The following is an 18227-nucleotide window of genomic DNA, read 5'->3' as shown; positions in this document are numbered from 1 at the left end:
CCGATTGTACAGGAATTCGTCGGTTCAGTAGCACGGGGGAGGGGATGGCCTGTGCTTGGAAGTGACAAACAGTCTGGTGGAATCATGAGTGTTTTTTCAAGTTCTGATTCATATTCGCTGTAGAATAAAATATGCTTTCAGCCCCCATGAGCTTTGTCACTAGGAGAGCAGTGTAGGAACTTTTGCTGTATGGCTGTGGGTTCCCTGGTGGTCTAGTGGTTAGGATTCGGCGCTCTCACCGCCGCGGCCCGGGTTCGATTCCCGGTCAGGGAACAGTCCTTCTTCTGCCCTTGAATGCTTTTCCTTCCCGCAGGTCAGGGCTTCTCAAAATGAATTTGCTTTTCTGACAAACAGTTTGCCTAGCATCCCGCAATCTGGCTCCTAATTTGATTTTCGCAAGGTTCCCTTTGAGTTGCTTTCCTCGGCGGGAGGAAAATCTCTTGTGCAAGGCTCTTGAGGAAGTGAGATTCTGTATTCCGAGGTGCGCTTCTTTTCGTAGGCTTCTGACCACATGGTGTGCGGCAGGAAGTCATCTTTGACAGGGCCGCAGGCTTTGTCTCCAAATGGCATCCCGGACCCACTGCAACCCACCTTTTTGCTGAAACGGAAGTCTGGTTCAGGGTAAGAAAAAGCTGAGCTGCACGTACCGAAAGCAGCAGAGCCCAGCGGCGGAGAGGGTGTGGCCAGGGCTGTCTGATTTGCATAGTGACCAGTGGCATCTTGGGAATGTACAGGCTTTGGAGCCTAACGGGTGCTGCAGGGGTCTGCCTGGCCGGAGAAATGCCTGTCTGGCGCTCCCCTCAGGACACACGTGTCTTCCGTTCGAGCATGGAGGGTGAGGGACATGGGTCACCCTCATATACAGGGGTGTGGGCATGGGCAGGATGGGGCGTGGGGGACCCGTCAGGGCATTGCCCGTTTGGAAGCCCGTTCGGAAGGCAAGAGGAGGCGGAGGCGGGAATCTCTGCTCAATTTTTTCCCGAGGCCTGGGGACAAGCCTTTGCACATTTGATCCTGCCGGGCCTGCATCAGCAGATCCTGCTCCGATGGCAAGGGAGAGCCTGCAGGTGTAAATCAAAGAAAGGGGAGAAATCCGCAAGAGGCGGGTTAACAAATTCCAGTGGCAGGCCCATGTTCCCCAGGAAGCAAGTACTTCCTCCTGCTCCCTTCAGTGGGAAAAGACATAGGAGGTGTATTTCTCTAAGCAGGGGCTCTGCGTAGGTGGCACTGCATTGCTTTGGGAAGCATCCATGCTAAGTGCAGAGTAGCAGCAGACCCCACAGCTGAGACGTGAATTGGGACTGTTAAGGAAGGGCACTGGGAGGGTGAGGAGGGCAGAGGAAAATGCTTTACAAAAGCATCTGCAAGTTCCTACACACCCGCTGAAAACCCATACCAGGGATGGGGCTCGAACCCATGCGGACAACTGTCCATTGGATCTTAAGTCCAACGCCTTAACCACTCGGCCACCCTGGTGAGACCCTAGGCCCTGCCTTACTCAGCTTCCTTTTCATGCTGGCTGCTCCAGCGCAGGCTGTCCAGCAAGAGGTGATTGCAGAGTAAAAAGGCTTTTGCAGGAGGATAAAGGTAATTGCTTATGACAAACACACTGTGTGACACCTAACTTTTCCCCACTCGTACTTTATGGGCAATCTATACAGTGGAGTTAGCTTAGTCACAATAAGGAAGTGAGCAAGGCAGGCTCACAAGAGCATCTCCTCCCTGGTGGTCTAGTGGCTAGGATTCGGCGCTTTCACCGCCGCGGCCCGGGTTCGATTCCCGGTCAGGGAAGATCCCTCTAAGACGTAGACGTGCGTAATTTGTCCACGCAGCTCAGCTTTTTTTAATCGAAGGTCCTTAAAAAGGCACCCCGACCTATAGACGAAAGCAGAGGAAAGGGGCTGGGTCCCCTGTGTCCCAGGTTGCTTTGCTCCCATTGCCCTCAGCCACCTTCATGCGCACGCAGTCCCCCACCCAGTCAGGTGCTCTATGTGGGCGTAAAGTGCAGTACCAGCTCATCAGAAAGGTAAATTGCTGGAAAACCCGGCTGCGATGTATACATCTACTTTGGAGCACTCTTCTCCCTTGCACTCTTGAATCGGTCATTCGCAATGTATTCTTCCAGCAAGCTGAATAACGAGGTAGGTGTGAGAAGGTGTACCAGCTGTCTTTGAGCTATCAGCGGCCACTAGGTGTCCCTCTTGTGATTTCCCGGGGATCCCGATTGTACAGGAATTCGTCGGTTCAGTAGCACGGGGGAGGGGATGGCCTGTGCTTGGAAGTGACAAACAGTCTGGTGGAATCATGAGTGTTTTTTCAAGTTCTGATTCATATTCGCTGTAGAATAAAATATGCTTTCAGCCCCCATGAGCTTTGTCACTAGGAGAGCAGTGTAGGAACTTTTGCTGTATGGCTGTGGGTTCCCTGGTGGTCTAGTGGTTAGGATTCGGCGCTCTCACCGCCGCGGCCCGGGTTCGATTCCCGGTCAGGGAACAGTCCTTCTTCTGCCCTTGAATGCTTTTCCTTCCCGCAGGTCAGGGCTTCTCAAAATGAATTTGCTTTTCTGACAAACAGTTTGCCTAGCATCCCGCAATCTGGCTCCTAATTTGATTTTCGCAAGGTTCCCTTTGAGTTGCTTTCCTCGGCGGGAGGAAAATCTCTTGTGCAAGGCTCTTGAGGAAGTGAGATTCTGTATTCCGAGGTGCGCTTCTTTTCGTAGGCTTCTGACCACATGGTGTGCGGCAGGAAGTCATCTTTGACAGGGCCGCAGGCTTTGTCTCCAAATGGCATCCCGGACCCACTGCAACCCACCTTTTTGCTGAAACGGAAGTCTGGTTCAGGGTAAGAAAAAGCTGAGCTGCACGTACCGAAAGCAGCAGAGCCCAGCGGCGGAGAGGGTGTGGCCAGGGCTGTCTGATTTGCATAGTGACCAGTGGCATCTTGGGAATGTACAGGCTTTGGAGCCTAACGGGTGCTGCAGGGGTCTGCCTGGCCGGAGAAATGCCTGTCTGGCGCTCCCCTCAGGACACACGTGTCTTCCGTTCGAGCATGGAGGGTGAGGGACATGGGTCACCCTCATATACAGGGGTGTGGGCATGGGCAGGATGGGGCGTGGGGGACCCGTCAGGGCATTGCCCGTTTGGAAGCCCGTTCGGAAGGCAAGAGGAGGCGGAGGCGGGAATCTCTGCTCAATTTTTTCCCGAGGCCTGGGGACAAGCCTTTGCACATTTGATCCTGCCGGGCCTGCATCAGCAGATCCTGCTCCGATGGCAAGGGAGAGCCTGCAGGTGTAAATCAAAGAAAGGGGAGAAATCCGCAAGAGGCGGGTTAACAAATTCCAGTGGCAGGCCCATGTTCCCCAGGAAGCAAGTACTTCCTCCTGCTCCCTTCAGTGGGAAAAGACATAGGAGGTGTATTTCTCTAAGCAGGGGCTCTGCGTAGGTGGCACTGCATTGCTTTGGGAAGCATCCATGCTAAGTGCAGAGTAGCAGCAGACCCCACAGCTGAGACGTGAATTGGGACTGTTAAGGAAGGGCACTGGGAGGGTGAGGAGGGCAGAGGAAAATGCTTTACAAAAGCATCTGCAAGTTCCTACACACCCGCTGAAAACCCATACCAGGGATGGGGCTCGAACCCATGCGGACAACTGTCCATTGGATCTTAAGTCCAACGCCTTAACCACTCGGCCACCCTGGTGAGACCCTAGGCCCTACCTTACTCAGCTTCCTTTTCATGCTGGCTGCTCCAGCGCAGGCTGTCCAGCAAGAGGTGATTGCAGAGTAAAAAGGCTTTTGCAGGAGGATAAAGGTAATTGCTTATGACAAACACACTGTGTGACACCTAACTTTTCCCCACTCGTACTTTATGGGCAATCTATACAGTGGAGTTAGCTTAGTCACAATAAGGAAGTGAGCAAGGCAGGCTCACAAGAGCATCTCCTCCCTGGTGGTCTAGTGGCTAGGATTCGGCGCTTTCACCGCCGCGGCCCGGGTTCGATTCCCGGTCAGGGAAGATCCCTCTAAGACGTAGACGTGCGTAATTTGTCCACGCAGCTCAGCTTTTTTTAATCGAAGGTCCTTAAAAAGGCACCCCGACCTATAGACGAAAGCAGAGGAAAGGGGCTGGGTCCCCTGTGTCCCAGGTTGCTTTGCTCCCATTGCCCTCAGCCACCTTCATGCGCACGCAGTCCCCCACCCAGTCAGGTGCTCTATGTGGGCGTAAAGTGCAGTACCAGCTCATCAGAAAGGTAAATTGCTGGAAAACCCGGCTGCGATGTATACATCTACTTTGGAGCACTCTTCTCCCTTGCACTCTTGAATCGGTCATTCGCAATGTATTCTTCCAGCAAGCTGAATAACGAGGTAGGTGTGAGAAGGTGTACCAGCTGTCTTTGAGCTATCAGCGGCCACTAGGTGTCCCTCTTGTGATTTCCCGGGGATCCCGATTGTACAGGAATTCGTCGGTTCAGTAGCACGGGGGAGGGGATGGCCTGTGCTTGGAAGTGACAAACAGTCTGGTGGAATCATGAGTGTTTTTTCAAGTTCTGATTCATATTCGCTGTAGAATAAAATATGCTTTCAGCCCCCATGAGCTTTGTCACTAGGAGAGCAGTGTAGGAACTTTTGCTGTATGGCTGTGGGTTCCCTGGTGGTCTAGTGGTTAGGATTCGGCGCTCTCACCGCCGCGGCCCGGGTTCGATTCCCGGTCAGGGAACAGTCCTTCTTCTGCCCTTGAATGCTTTTCCTTCCCGCAGGTCAGGGCTTCTCAAAATGAATTTGCTTTTCTGACAAACAGTTTGCCTAGCATCCCGCAATCTGGCTCCTAATCTGATTTTCGCAAGGTTCCCTTTGAGTTGCTTTCCTCGGCGGGAGGAAAATCTCTTGTGCAAGGCTCTTGAGGAAGTGAGATTCTGTATTCCGAGGTGCGCTTCTTTTCGTAGGATTCTGACCACATGGTGTGCGGCAGGAAGTCATCTTTGACAGGGCCGCAGGCTTTGTCTCCAAATGGCATCCCGGACCCACTGCAACCCAGCTTTTTGCTGAAACGGAAGTCTGGTTCAGGGTAAGAAAAAGCTGAGCTGCACGTACCGAAAGCAGCAGAGCCCAGCGGCGGAGAGGGTGTGGCCAGGGCTGTCTGATTTGCATAGTGGCCAGTGGCATCTTGGGAATGTACAGGCTTTGGAGCCTAACGGGTGCTGCAGGGGTCTGCCTGGCCGGAGAAATGCCTGTCTGGCGCTCCCCTCAGGACACACGTGTCTTCCGTTCGAGCATGGAGGGTGAGGGACATGGGTCACCCTCATATACAGGGGTGTGGGCATGGGCAGGATGGGGTGTGGGGGACCCGTCAGGGCATTGCCCGTTTGGAAGCCCGTTCGGAAGGCAAGAGGAGGCGGAGGCGGGAATCTCTGCTCAATTTTTTCCCGAGGCCTGGGGACAAGCCTTTGCACATTTGATCCAGCCGGGCCTGCATCAGCAGATCCTGCTCCGATGGCAAGGGAGAGCCTGCAGGTGTAAATCAAAGAAAGGGGAGAAATCCGCAAGAGGCGGGTTAACAAATTCCAGTGGCAGGCCCATGTTCCCCAGGAAGCAAGTACTTCCTCCTGCTCCCTTCAGTGGGAAAAGACATAGGAGGTGTATTTCTCTAAGCAGGGGCTCTGCGTAGGTGGCACTGCATTGCTTTGGGAAGCATCCATGCTAAGTGCAGAGTAGCAGCAGACCCCACAGCTGAGACGTGAATTGGGACTGTTAAGGAAGGGCACTGGGAGGGTGAGGAGGGCAGAGGAAAATGCTTTAAAAAAGCATCTGCAAGTTCCTACACACCCGCTGAAAACCCATACCAGGGATGGGGCTCGAACCCATGCGGACAACTGTCCATTGGATCTTAAGTCCAACGCCTTAACCACTCGGCCACCCTGGTGAGACCCTAGGCCCTGCCTTACTCAGCTCCCTTTTCATGCTGGCTGCTCCAGCGCAGGCTGTCCAGCAAGAGGTGATTGCAGAGTAAAAAGGCTTTTGCAGGAGGATAAAGGTAATTGCTTATGACAAACACACTGTGTGACACCTAACTTTTCCCCACTCGTACTTTATGGGCAATCTATACAGTGGAGTTAGCTTAGTCACAATAAGGAAGTGAGCAAGGCAGGCTCACAAGAGCATCTCCTCCCTGGTGGTCTAGTGGCTAGGATTCGGCGCTTTCACCGCCGCGGCCCGGGTTCGATTCCCGGTCAGGGAAGATCCCTCTAAGACGTAGACGTGCGTAATTTGTCCACGCAGCTCAGCTTTTTTTAATCGAAGGTCCTTAAAAAGGCACCCCGACCTATAGACGAAAGCAGAGGAAAGGGGCTGGGTCCCCTGTGTCCCAGGTTGCTTTGCTCCCATTGCCCTCAGCCACCTTCATGCGCACGCAGTCCCCCACCCAGTCAGGTGCTCTATGTGGGCGTAAAGTGCAGTACCAGCTCATCAGAAAGGTAAATTGCTGGAAAACCCGGCTGCGATGTATACATCTACTTTGGAGCACTCTTCTCCCTTGCACTCTTGAATCGGTCATTCGCAATGTATTCTTCCAGCAAGCTGAATAACGAGGTAGGTGTGAGAAGGTGTACCAGCTGTCTTTGAGCTATCAGCGGCCACTAGGTGTCCCTCTTGTGATTTCCCGGGGATCCCGATTGTACAGGAATTCGTCGGTTCAGTAGCACGGGGGAGGGGATGGCCTGTGCTTGGAAGTGACAAACAGTCTGGTGGAATCATGAGTGTTTTTTCAAGTTCTGATTCATATTCGCTGTAGAATAAAATATGCTTTCAGCCCCCATGAGCTTTGTCACTAGGAGAGCAGTGTAGGAACTTTTGCTGTATGGCTGTGGGTTCCCTGGTGGTCTAGTGGTTAGGATTCGGCGCTCTCACCGCCGCGGCCCGGGTTCGATTCCCGGTCAGGGAACAGTCCTTCTTCTGCCCTTGAATGCTTTTCCTTCCCGCAGGTCAGGGCTTCTCAAAATGAATTTGCTTTTCTGACAAACAGTTTGCCTAGCATCCCGCAATCTGGCTCCTAATTTGATTTTCGCAAGGTTCCCTTTGAGTTGCTTTCCTCGGCGGGAGGAAAATCTCTTGTGCAAGGCTCTTGAGGAAGTGAGATTCTGTATTCCGAGGTGCGCTTCTTTTCGTAGGCTTCTGACCACATGGTGTGCGGCAGGAAGTCATCTTTGACAGGGCCGCAGGCTTTGTCTCCAAATGGCATCCCGGACCCACTGCAACCCACCTTTTTGCTGAAACGGAAGTCTGGTTCAGGGTAAGAAAAAGCTGAGCTGCACGTACCGAAAGCAGCAGAGCCCAGCGGCGGAGAGGGTGTGGCCAGGGCTGTCTGATTTGCATAGTGGCCAGTGGCATCTTGGGAATGTACAGGCTTTGGAGCCTAACGGGTGCTGCAGGGGTCTGCCTGGCCGGAGAAATGCCTGTCTGGCGCTCCCCTCAGGACACACGTGTCTTCCGTTCGAGCATGGAGGGTGAGGGACATGGGTCACCCTCATATACAGGGGTGTGGGCATGGGCAGGATGGGGTGTGGGGGACCCGTCAGGGCATTGCCCGTTTGGAAGCCCGTTCGGAAGGCAAGAGGAGGCGGAGGCGGGAATCTCTGCTCAATTGTTTCCCGAGGCCTGGGGACAAGCCTTTGCACATTTGATCCAGCCGGGCCTGCATCAGCAGATCCTGCTCCGATGGCAAGGGAGAGCCTGCAGGTGTAAATCAAAGAAAGGGGAGAAATCCGCAAGAGGCGGGTTAACAAATTCCAGTGGCAGGCCCATGTTCCCCAGGAAGCAAGTACTTCCTCCTGCTCCCTTCAGTGGGAAAAGACATAGGAGGTGTATTTCTCTAAGCAGGGGCTCTGCGTAGGTGGCACTGCATTGCTTTGGGAAGCATCCATGCTAAGTGCAGAGTAGCAGCAGACCCCACAGCTGAGACGTGAATTGGGACTGTTAAGGAAGGGCACTGGGAGGGTGAGGAGGGCAGAGGAAAATGCTTTAAAAAAGCATCTGCAAGTTCCTACACACCCGCTGAAAACCCATACCAGGGATGGGGCTCGAACCCATGCGGACAACTGTCCATTGGATCTTAAGTCCAACGCCTTAACCACTCGGCCACCCTGGTGAGACCCTAGGCCCTGCCTTACTCAGCTCCCTTTTCATGCTGGCTGCTCCAGCGCAGGCTGTCCAGCAAGAGGTGATTGCAGAGTAAAAAGGCTTTTGCAGGAGGATAAAGGTAATTGCTTATGACAAACACACTGTGTGACACCTAACTTTTCCCCACTCGTACTTTATGGGCAATCTATACAGTGGAGTTAGCTTAGTCACAATAAGGAAGTGAGCAAGGCAGGCTCACAAGAGCATCTCCTCCCTGGTGGTCTAGTGGCTAGGATTCCGCGCTTTCACCGCCGCGGCCCGGGTTCGATTCCCGGTCAGGGAAGATCCCTCTAAGACGTAGACGTGCGTAATTTGTCCACGCAGCTCAGCTTTTTTTAATCGAAGGTCCTTAAAAAGGCACCCCGACCTATAGACGAAAGCAGAGGAAAGGGGCTGGGTCCCCTGTGTCCCAGGTTGCTTTGCTCTCATTGCCCTCAGCCACCTTCATGCGCACGCAGTCCCCCACCCAGTCAGGTGCTCTATGTGGGCGTAAAGTGCAGTACCAGCTCATCAGAAAGGTAAATTGCTGGAAAACCCGGCTGCGATGTATACATCTACTTTGGAGCACTCTTCTCCCTTGCACTCTTGAATCGGTCATTCGCAATGTATTCTTCCAGCAAGCTGAATAACGAGGTAGGTGTGAGAAGGTGTACCAGCTGTCTTTGAGCTATCAGCGGCCACTAGGTGTCCCTCTTGTGATTTCCCGGGGATCCCGATTGTACAGGAATTCGTCGGTTCAGTAGCACGGGGGAGGGGATGGCCTGTGCTTGGAAGTGACAAACAGTCTGGTGGAATCATGAGTGTTTTTTCAAGTTCTGATTCATATTCGCTGTAGAATAAAATATGCTTTCAGCCCCCATGAGCTTTGTCACTAGGAGAGCAGTGTAGGAACTTTTGCTGTATGGCTGTGGGTTCCCTGGTGGTCTAGTGGTTAGGATTCGGCGCTCTCACCGCCGCGGCCCGGGTTCGATTCCCGGTCAGGGAACAGTCCTTCTTCTGCCCTTGAATGCTTTTCCTTCCCGCAGGTCAGGGCTTCTCAAAATGAATTTGCTTTTCTGACAAACAGTTTGCCTAGCATCCCGCAATCTGGCTCCTAATTTGATTTTCGCAAGGTTCCCTTTGAGTTGCTTTCCTCGGCGGGAGGAAAATCTCTTGTGCAAGGCTCTTGAGGAAGTGAGATTCTGTATTCCGAGGTGCGCTTCTTTTCGTAGGCTTCTGACCACATGGTGTGCGGCAGGAAGTCATCTTTGACAGGGCCGCAGGCTTTGTCTCCAAATGGCATCCCGGACCCACTGCAACCCACCTTTTTGCTGAAACGGAAGTCTGGTTCAGGGTAAGAAAAAGCTGAGCTGCACGTACCGAAAGCAGCAGAGCCCAGCGGCGGAGAGGGTGTGGCCAGGGCTGTCTGATTTGCATAGTGACCAGTGGCATCTTGGGAATGTACAGGCTTTGGAGCCTAACGGGTGCTGCAGGGGTCTGCCTGGCCGGAGAAATGCCTGTCTGGCGCTCCCCTCAGGACACACGTGTCTTCCGTTCGAGCATGGAGGGTGAGGGACATGGGTCACCCTCATATACAGGGGTGTGGGCATGGGCAGGATGGGGCGTGGGGGACCCGTCAGGGCATTGCCCGTTTGGAAGCCCGTTCGGAAGGCAAGAGGAGGCGGAGGCGGGAATCTCTGCTCAATTTTTTCCCGAGGCCTGGGGACAAGCCTTTGCACATTTGATCCTGCCGGGCCTGCATCAGCAGATCCTGCTCCGATGGCAAGGGAGAGCCTGCAGGTGTAAATCAAAGAAAGGGGAGAAATCCGCAAGAGGCGGGTTAACAAATTCCAGTGGCAGGCCCATGTTCCCCAGGAAGCAAGTACTTCCTCCTGCTCCCTTCAGTGGGAAAAGACATAGGAGGTGTATTTCTCTAAGCAGGGGCTCTGCGTAGGTGGCACTGCATTGCTTTGGGAAGCATCCATGCTAAGTGCAGAGTAGCAGCAGACCCCACAGCTGAGACGTGAATTGGGACTGTTAAGGAAGGGCACTGGGAGGGTGAGGAGGGCAGAGGAAAATGCTTTACAAAAGCATCTGCAAGTTCCTACACACCCGCTGAAAACCCATACCAGGGATGGGGCTCGAACCCATGCGGACAACTGTCCATTGGATCTTAAGTCCAACGCCTTAACCACTCGGCCACCCTGGTGAGACCCTAGGCCCTGCCTTACTCAGCTTCCTTTTCATGCTGGCTGCTCCAGCGCAGGCTGTCCAGCAAGAGGTGATTGCAGAGTAAAAAGGCTTTTGCAGGAGGATAAAGGTAATTGCTTATGACAAACACACTGTGTGACACCTAACTTTTCCCCACTCGTACTTTATGGGCAATCTATACAGTGGAGTTAGCTTAGTCACAATAAGGAAGTGAGCAAGGCAGGCTCACAAGAGCATCTCCTCCCTGGTGGTCTAGTGGCTAGGATTCGGCGCTTTCACCGCCGCGGCCCGGGTTCGATTCCCGGTCAGGGAAGATCCCTCTAAGACGTAGACGTGCGTAATTTGTCCACGCAGCTCAGCTTTTTTTAATCGAAGGTCCTTAAAAAGGCACCCCGACCTATAGACGAAAGCAGAGGAAAGGGGCTGGGTCCCCTGTGTCCCAGGTTGCTTTGCTCCCATTGCCCTCAGCCACCTTCATGCGCACGCAGTCCCCCACCCAGTCAGGTGCTCTATGTGGGCGTAAAGTGCAGTACCAGCTCATCAGAAAGGTAAATTGCTGGAAAACCCGGCTGCGATGTATACATCTACTTTGGAGCACTCTTCTCCCTTGCACTCTTGAATCGGTCATTCGCAATGTATTCTTCCAGCAAGCTGAATAACGAGGTAGGTGTGAGAAGGTGTACCAGCTGTCTTTGAGCTATCAGCGGCCACTAGGTGTCCCTCTTGTGATTTCCCGGGGATCCCGATTGTACAGGAATTCGTCGGTTCAGTAGCACGGGGGAGGGGATGGCCTGTGCTTGGAAGTGACAAACAGTCTGGTGGAATCATGAGTGTTTTTTCAAGTTCTGATTCATATTCGCTGTAGAATAAAATATGCTTTCAGCCCCCATGAGCTTTGTCACTAGGAGAGCAGTGTAGGAACTTTTGCTGTATGGCTGTGGGTTCCCTGGTGGTCTAGTGGTTAGGATTCGGCGCTCTCACCGCCGCGGCCCGGGTTCGATTCCCGGTCAGGGAACAGTCCTTCTTCTGCCCTTGAATGCTTTTCCTTCCCGCAGGTCAGGGCTTCTCAAAATGAATTTGCTTTTCTGACAAACAGTTTGCCTAGCATCCCGCAATCTGGCTCCTAATCTGATTTTCGCAAGGTTCCCTTTGAGTTGCTTTCCTCGGCGGGAGGAAAATCTCTTGTGCAAGGCTCTTGAGGAAGTGAGATTCTGTATTCCGAGGTGCGCTTCTTTTCGTAGGATTCTGACCACATGGTGTGCGGCAGGAAGTCATCTTTGACAGGGCCGCAGGCTTTGTCTCCAAATGGCATCCCGGACCCACTGCAACCCAGCTTTTTGCTGAAACGGAAGTCTGGTTCAGGGTAAGAAAAAGCTGAGCTGCACGTACCGAAAGCAGCAGAGCCCAGCGGCGGAGAGGGTGTGGCCAGGGCTGTCTGATTTGCATAGTGGCCAGTGGCATCTTGGGAATGTACAGGCTTTGGAGCCTAACGGGTGCTGCAGGGGTCTGCCTGGCCGGAGAAATGCCTGTCTGGCGCTCCCCTCAGGACACACGTGTCTTCCGTTCGAGCATGGAGGGTGAGGGACATGGGTCACCCTCATATACAGGGGTGTGGGCATGGGCAGGATGGGGTGTGGGGGACCCGTCAGGGCATTGCCCGTTTGGAAGCCCGTTCGGAAGGCAAGAGGAGGCGGAGGCGGGAATCTCTGCTCAATTTTTTCCCGAGGCCTGGGGACAAGCCTTTGCACATTTGATCCAGCCGGGCCTGCATCAGCAGATCCTGCTCCGATGGCAAGGGAGAGCCTGCAGGTGTAAATCAAAGAAAGGGGAGAAATCCGCAAGAGGCGGGTTAACAAATTCCAGTGGCAGGCCCATGTTCCCCAGGAAGCAAGTACTTCCTCCTGCTCCCTTCAGTGGGAAAAGACATAGGAGGTGTATTTCTCTAAGCAGGGGCTCTGCGTAGGTGGCACTGCATTGCTTTGGGAAGCATCCATGCTAAGTGCAGAGTAGCAGCAGACCCCACAGCTGAGACGTGAATTGGGACTGTTAAGGAAGGGCACTGGGAGGGTGAGGAGGGCAGAGGAAAATGCTTTAAAAAAGCATCTGCAAGTTCCTACACACCCGCTGAAAACCCATACCAGGGATGGGGCTCGAACCCATGCGGACAACTGTCCATTGGATCTTAAGTCCAACGCCTTAACCACTCGGCCACCCTGGTGAGACCCTAGGCCCTGCCTTACTCAGCTCCCTTTTCATGCTGGCTGCTCCAGCGCAGGCTGTCCAGCAAGAGGTGATTGCAGAGTAAAAAGGCTTTTGCAGGAGGATAAAGGTAATTGCTTATGACAAACACACTGTGTGACACCTAACTTTTCCCCACTCGTACTTTATGGGCAATCTATACAGTGGAGTTAGCTTAGTCACAATAAGGAAGTGAGCAAGGCAGGCTCACAAGAGCATCTCCTCCCTGGTGGTCTAGTGGCTAGGATTCGGCGCTTTCACCGCCGCGGCCCGGGTTCGATTCCCGGTCAGGGAAGATCCCTCTAAGACGTAGACGTGCGTAATTTGTCCACGCAGCTCAGCTTTTTTTAATCGAAGGTCCTTAAAAAGGCACCCCGACCTATAGACGAAAGCAGAGGAAAGGGGCTGGGTCCCCTGTGTCCCAGGTTGCTTTGCTCCCATTGCCCTCAGCCACCTTCATGCGCACGCAGTCCCCCACCCAGTCAGGTGCTCTATGTGGGCGTAAAGTGCAGTACCAGCTCATCAGAAAGGTAAATTGCTGGAAAACCCGGCTGCGATGTATACATCTACTTTGGAGCACTCTTCTCCCTTGCACTCTTGAATCGGTCATTCGCAATGTATTCTTCCAGCAAGCTGAATAACGAGGTAGGTGTGAGAAGGTGTACCAGCTGTCTTTGAGCTATCAGCGGCCACTAGGTGTCCCTCTTGTGATTTCCCGGGGATCCCGATTGTACAGGAATTCGTCGGTTCAGTAGCACGGGGGAGGGGATGGCCTGTGCTTGGAAGTGACAAACAGTCTGGTGGAATCATGAGTGTTTTTTCAAGTTCTGATTCATATTCGCTGTAGAATAAAATATGCTTTCAGCCCCCATGAGCTTTGTCACTAGGAGAGCAGTGTAGGAACTTTTGCTGTATGGCTGTGGGTTCCCTGGTGGTCTAGTGGTTAGGATTCGGCGCTCTCACCGCCGCGGCCCGGGTTCGATTCCCGGTCAGGGAACAGTCCTTCTTCTGCCCTTGAATGCTTTTCCTTCCCGCAGGTCAGGGCTTCTCAAAATGAATTTGCTTTTCTGACAAACAGTTTGCCTAGCATCCCGCAATCTGGCTCCTAATTTGATTTTCGCAAGGTTCCCTTTGAGTTGCTTTCCTCGGCGGGAGGAAAATCTCTTGTGCAAGGCTCTTGAGGAAGTGAGATTCTGTATTCCGAGGTGCGCTTCTTTTCGTAGGCTTCTGACCACATGGTGTGCGGCAGGAAGTCATCTTTGACAGGGCCGCAGGCTTTGTCTCCAAATGGCATCCCGGACCCACTGCAACCCACCTTTTTGCTGAAACGGAAGTCTGGTTCAGGGTAAGAAAAAGCTGAGCTGCACGTACCGAAAGCAGCAGAGCCCAGCGGCGGAGAGGGTGTGGCCAGGGCTGTCTGATTTGCATAGTGGCCAGTGGCATCTTGGGAATGTACAGGCTTTGGAGCCTAACGGGTGCTGCAGGGGTCTGCCTGGCCGGAGAAATGCCTGTCTGGCGCTCCCCTCAGGACACACGTGTCTTCCGTTCGAGCATGGAGGGTGAGGGACATGGGTCACCCTCATATACAGGGGTGTGGGCATGGGCAGGATGGGGTGTGGGGGACCCGTCAGGGCATTGCCCGTTTGGAAGCCCGTTCGGAAGGCAAGAGGAGGCGGAGGCGGGAATCTCTGCTCAATTGTTTCCCGAGGCCTGGGGACAAGCCTTTGCACATTTGATCCAGCCGGGCCTGCATCAGCAGATCCTGCTCCGATGGCAAGGGAGAGCCTGCAGGTGTAAATCAAAGAAAGGGGAGAAATCCGCAAGAGGCGGGTTAACAAATTCCAGTGGCAGGCCCATGTTCCCCAGGAAGCAAGTACTTCCTCCTGCTCCCTTCAGTGGGAAAAGACATAGGAGGTGTATTTCTCTAAGCAGGGGCTCTGCGTAGGTGGCACTGCATTGCTTTGGGAAGCATCCATGCTAAGTGCAGAGTAGCAGCAGACCCCACAGCTGAGACGTGAATTGGGACTGTTAAGGAAGGGCACTGGGAGGGTGAGGAGGGCAGAGGAAAATGCTTTAAAAAAGCATCTGCAAGTTCCTACACACCCGCTGAAAACCCATACCAGGGATGGGGCTCGAACCCATGCGGACAACTGTCCATTGGATCTTAAGTCCAACGCCTTAACCACTCGGCCACCCTGGTGAGACCCTAGGCCCTGCCTTACTCAGCTCCCTTTTCATGCTGGCTGCTCCAGCGCAGGCTGTCCAGCAAGAGGTGATTGCAGAGTAAAAAGGCTTTTGCAGGAGGATAAAGGTAATTGCTTATGACAAACACACTGTGTGACACCTAACTTTTCCCCACTCGTACTTTATGGGCAATCTATACAGTGGAGTTAGCTTAGTCACAATAAGGAAGTGAGCAAGGCAGGCTCACAAGAGCATCTCCTCCCTGGTGGTCTAGTGGCTAGGATTCCGCGCTTTCACCGCCGCGGCCCGGGTTCGATTCCCGGTCAGGGAAGATCCCTCTAAGACGTAGACGTGCGTAATTTGTCCACGCAGCTCAGCTTTTTTTAATCGAAGGTCCTTAAAAAGGCACCCCGACCTATAGACGAAAGCAGAGGAAAGGGGCTGGGTCCCCTGTGTCCCAGGTTGCTTTGCTCTCATTGCCCTCAGCCACCTTCATGCGCACGCAGTCCCCCACCCAGTCAGGTGCTCTATGTGGGCGTAAAGTGCAGTACCAGCTCATCAGAAAGGTAAATTGCTGGAAAACCCGGCTGCGATGTATACATCTACTTTGGAGCACTCTTCTCCCTTGCACTCTTGAATCGGTCATTCGCAATGTATTCTTCCAGCAAGCTGAATAACGAGGTAGGTGTGAGAAGGTGTACCAGCTGTCTTTGAGCTATCAGCGGCCACTAGGTGTCCCTCTTGTGATTTCCCGGGGATCCCGATTGTACAGGAATTCGTCGGTTCAGTAGCACGGGGGAGGGGATGGCCTGTGCTTGGAAGTGACAAACAGTCTGGTGGAATCATGAGTGTTTTTTCAAGTTCTGATTCATATTCGCTGTAGAATAAAATATGCTTTCAGCCCCCATGAGCTTTGTCACTAGGAGAGCAGTGTAGGAACTTTTGCTGTATGGCTGTGGGTTCCCTGGTGGTCTAGTGGTTAGGATTCGGCGCTCTCACCGCCGCGGCCCGGGTTCGATTCCCGGTCAGGGAACAGTCCTTCTTCTGCCCTTGAATGCTTTTCCTTCCCGCAGGTCAGGGCTTCTCAAAATGAATTTGCTTTTCTGACAAACAGTTTGCCTAGCATCCCGCAATCTGGCTCCTAATTTGATTTTCGCAAGGTTCCCTTTGAGTTGCTTTCCTCGGCGGGAGGAAAATCTCTTGTGCAAGGCTCTTGAGGAAGTGAGATTCTGTATTCCGAGGTGCGCTTCTTTTCGTAGGCTTCTGACCACATGGTGTGCGGCAGGAAGTCATCTTTGACAGGGCCGCAGGCTTTGTCTCCAAATGGCATCCCGGACCCACTGCAACCCACCTTTTTGCTGAAACGGAAGTCTGGTTCAGGGTAAGAAAAAGCTGAGCTGCACGTACCGAAAGCAGCAGAGCCCAGCGGCGGAGAGGGTGTGGCCAGGGCTGTCTGATTTGCATAGTGACCAGTGGCATCTTGGGAATGTACAGGCTTTGGAGCCTAACGGGTGCTGCAGGGGTCTGCCTGGCCGGAGAAATGCCTGTCTGGCGCTCCCCTCAGGACACACGTGTCTTCCGTTCGAGCATGGAGGGTGAGGGACATGGGTCACCCTCATATACAGGGGTGTGGGCATGGGCAGGATGGGGCGTGGGGGACCCGTCAGGGCATTGCCCGTTTGGAAGCCCGTTCGGAAGGCAAGAGGAGGCGGAGGCGGGAATCTCTGCTCAATTTTTTCCCGAGGCCTGGGGACAAGCCTTTGCACATTTGATCCTGCCGGGCCTGCATCAGCAGATCCTGCTCCGATGGCAAGGGAGAGCCTGCAGGTGTAAATCAAAGAAAGGGGAGAAATCCGCAAGAGGCGGGTTAACAAATTCCAGTGGCAGGCCCATGTTCCCCAGGAAGCAAGTACTTCCTCCTGCTCCCTTCAGTGGGAAAAGACATAGGAGGTGTATTTCTCTAAGCAGGGGCTCTGCGTAGGTGGCACTGCATTGCTTTGGGAAGCATCCATGCTAAGTGCAGAGTAGCAGCAGACCCCACAGCTGAGACGTGAATTGGGACTGTTAAGGAAGGGCACTGGGAGGGTGAGGAGGGCAGAGGAAAATGCTTTACAAAAGCATCTGCAAGTTCCTACACACCCGCTGAAAACCCATACCAGGGATGGGGCTCGAACCCATGCGGACAACTGTCCATTGGATCTTAAGTCCAACGCCTTAACCACTCGGCCACCCTGGTGAGACCCTAGGCCCTGCCTTACTCAGCTTCCTTTTCATGCTGGCTGCTCCAGCGCAGGCTGTCCAGCAAGAGGTGATTGCAGAGTAAAAAGGCTTTTGCAGGAGGATAAAGGTAATTGCTTATGACAAACACACTGTGTGACACCTAACTTTTCCCCACTCGTACTTTATGGGCAATCTATACAGTGGAGTTAGCTTAGTCACAATAAGGAAGTGAGCAAGGCAGGCTCACAAGAGCATCTCCTCCCTGGTGGTCTAGTGGCTAGGATTCGGCGCTTTCACCGCCGCGGCCCGGGTTCGATTCCCGGTCAGGGAAGATCCCTCTAAGACGTAGACGTGCGTAATTTGTCCACGCAGCTCAGCTTTTTTTAATCGAAGGTCCTTAAAAAGGCACCCCGACCTATAGACGAAAGCAGAGGAAAGGGGCTGGGTCCCCTGTGTCCCAGGTTGCTTTGCTCCCATTGCCCTCAGCCACCTTCATGCGCACGCAGTCCCCCACCCAGTCAGGTGCTCTATGTGGGCGTAAAGTGCAGTACCAGCTCATCAGAAAGGTAAATTGCTGGAAAACCCGGCTGCGATGTATACATCTACTTTGGAGCACTCTTCTCCCTTGCACTCTTGAATCGGTCATTCGCAATGTATTCTTCCAGCAAGCTGAATAACGAGGTAGGTGTGAGAAGGTGTACCAGCTGTCTTTGAGCTATCAGCGGCCACTAGGTGTCCCTCTTGTGATTTCCCGGGGATCCCGATTGTACAGGAATTCGTCGGTTCAGTAGCACGGGGGAGGGGATGGCCTGTGCTTGGAAGTGACAAACAGTCTGGTGGAATCATGAGTGTTTTTTCAAGTTCTGATTCATATTCGCTGTAGAATAAAATATGCTTTCAGCCCCCATGAGCTTTGTCACTAGGAGAGCAGTGTAGGAACTTTTGCTGTATGGCTGTGGGTTCCCTGGTGGTCTAGTGGTTAGGATTCGGCGCTCTCACCGCCGCGGCCCGGGTTCGATTCCCGGTCAGGGAACAGTCCTTCTTCTGCCCTTGAATGCTTTTCCTTCCCGCAGGTCAGGGCTTCTCAAAATGAATTTGCTTTTCTGACAAACAGTTTGCCTAGCATCCCGCAATCTGGCTCCTAATCTGATTTTCGCAAGGTTCCCTTTGAGTTGCTTTCCTCGGCGGGAGGAAAATCTCTTGTGCAAGGCTCTTGAGGAAGTGAGA

General features: G+C 53.4%; 15 non-coding genes across 15 annotated transcripts; all 15 read left to right on the top strand.

Annotated features, from left to right (window-relative positions):
* Positions 1-201: 201 nt before the first annotated feature.
* Positions 202-273, top strand: TRNAE-CUC (transfer RNA glutamic acid (anticodon CUC)). The gene has a single exon. It is a non-coding gene; the product is annotated as a tRNA-Glu (tRNA).
* Positions 274-1719: 1446 nt separating this feature from the next.
* On the top strand, positions 1720-1791 carry TRNAE-UUC (transfer RNA glutamic acid (anticodon UUC)). Its single transcript has one exon. It is a non-coding gene; the product is annotated as a tRNA-Glu (tRNA).
* A 630-nt stretch (positions 1792-2421) lies between these two features.
* On the top strand, positions 2422-2493 carry TRNAE-CUC (transfer RNA glutamic acid (anticodon CUC)). Its single transcript has one exon. It is a non-coding gene; the product is annotated as a tRNA-Glu (tRNA).
* Positions 2494-3939: 1446 nt separating this feature from the next.
* On the top strand, positions 3940-4011 carry TRNAE-UUC (transfer RNA glutamic acid (anticodon UUC)). Its single transcript has one exon. It is a non-coding gene; the product is annotated as a tRNA-Glu (tRNA).
* Positions 4012-4641: 630 nt separating this feature from the next.
* Positions 4642-4713, top strand: TRNAE-CUC (transfer RNA glutamic acid (anticodon CUC)). The gene has a single exon. It is a non-coding gene; the product is annotated as a tRNA-Glu (tRNA).
* A 1446-nt stretch (positions 4714-6159) lies between these two features.
* On the top strand, positions 6160-6231 carry TRNAE-UUC (transfer RNA glutamic acid (anticodon UUC)). Its single transcript has one exon. It is a non-coding gene; the product is annotated as a tRNA-Glu (tRNA).
* A 630-nt stretch (positions 6232-6861) lies between these two features.
* On the top strand, positions 6862-6933 carry TRNAE-CUC (transfer RNA glutamic acid (anticodon CUC)). The gene has a single exon. It is a non-coding gene; the product is annotated as a tRNA-Glu (tRNA).
* A 2148-nt stretch (positions 6934-9081) lies between these two features.
* TRNAE-CUC (transfer RNA glutamic acid (anticodon CUC)) lies at positions 9082-9153 on the top strand. The gene has a single exon. It is a non-coding gene; the product is annotated as a tRNA-Glu (tRNA).
* A 1446-nt stretch (positions 9154-10599) lies between these two features.
* On the top strand, positions 10600-10671 carry TRNAE-UUC (transfer RNA glutamic acid (anticodon UUC)). Its single transcript has one exon. It is a non-coding gene; the product is annotated as a tRNA-Glu (tRNA).
* Positions 10672-11301: 630 nt separating this feature from the next.
* TRNAE-CUC (transfer RNA glutamic acid (anticodon CUC)) lies at positions 11302-11373 on the top strand. The gene has a single exon. It is a non-coding gene; the product is annotated as a tRNA-Glu (tRNA).
* A 1446-nt stretch (positions 11374-12819) lies between these two features.
* Positions 12820-12891, top strand: TRNAE-UUC (transfer RNA glutamic acid (anticodon UUC)). The gene has a single exon. It is a non-coding gene; the product is annotated as a tRNA-Glu (tRNA).
* Positions 12892-13521: 630 nt separating this feature from the next.
* On the top strand, positions 13522-13593 carry TRNAE-CUC (transfer RNA glutamic acid (anticodon CUC)). Its single transcript has one exon. It is a non-coding gene; the product is annotated as a tRNA-Glu (tRNA).
* A 2148-nt stretch (positions 13594-15741) lies between these two features.
* Positions 15742-15813, top strand: TRNAE-CUC (transfer RNA glutamic acid (anticodon CUC)). The gene has a single exon. It is a non-coding gene; the product is annotated as a tRNA-Glu (tRNA).
* A 1446-nt stretch (positions 15814-17259) lies between these two features.
* TRNAE-UUC (transfer RNA glutamic acid (anticodon UUC)) lies at positions 17260-17331 on the top strand. Its single transcript has one exon. It is a non-coding gene; the product is annotated as a tRNA-Glu (tRNA).
* A 630-nt stretch (positions 17332-17961) lies between these two features.
* Positions 17962-18033, top strand: TRNAE-CUC (transfer RNA glutamic acid (anticodon CUC)). The gene has a single exon. It is a non-coding gene; the product is annotated as a tRNA-Glu (tRNA).
* The last annotated feature ends 194 nt before the right edge of the window (positions 18034-18227 follow it).

This window comes from Triturus cristatus, chromosome 5_2 (assembly GCF_964204655.1).
Source record: "Triturus cristatus chromosome 5_2, aTriCri1.1, whole genome shotgun sequence".
NCBI classification, from domain to species: domain Eukaryota; kingdom Metazoa; phylum Chordata; class Amphibia; order Caudata; family Salamandridae; genus Triturus; species Triturus cristatus.
The sequence above is the reverse complement of the archived record's forward strand: the minus strand, read 5'-3'. Positions and strand labels throughout refer to the sequence as shown.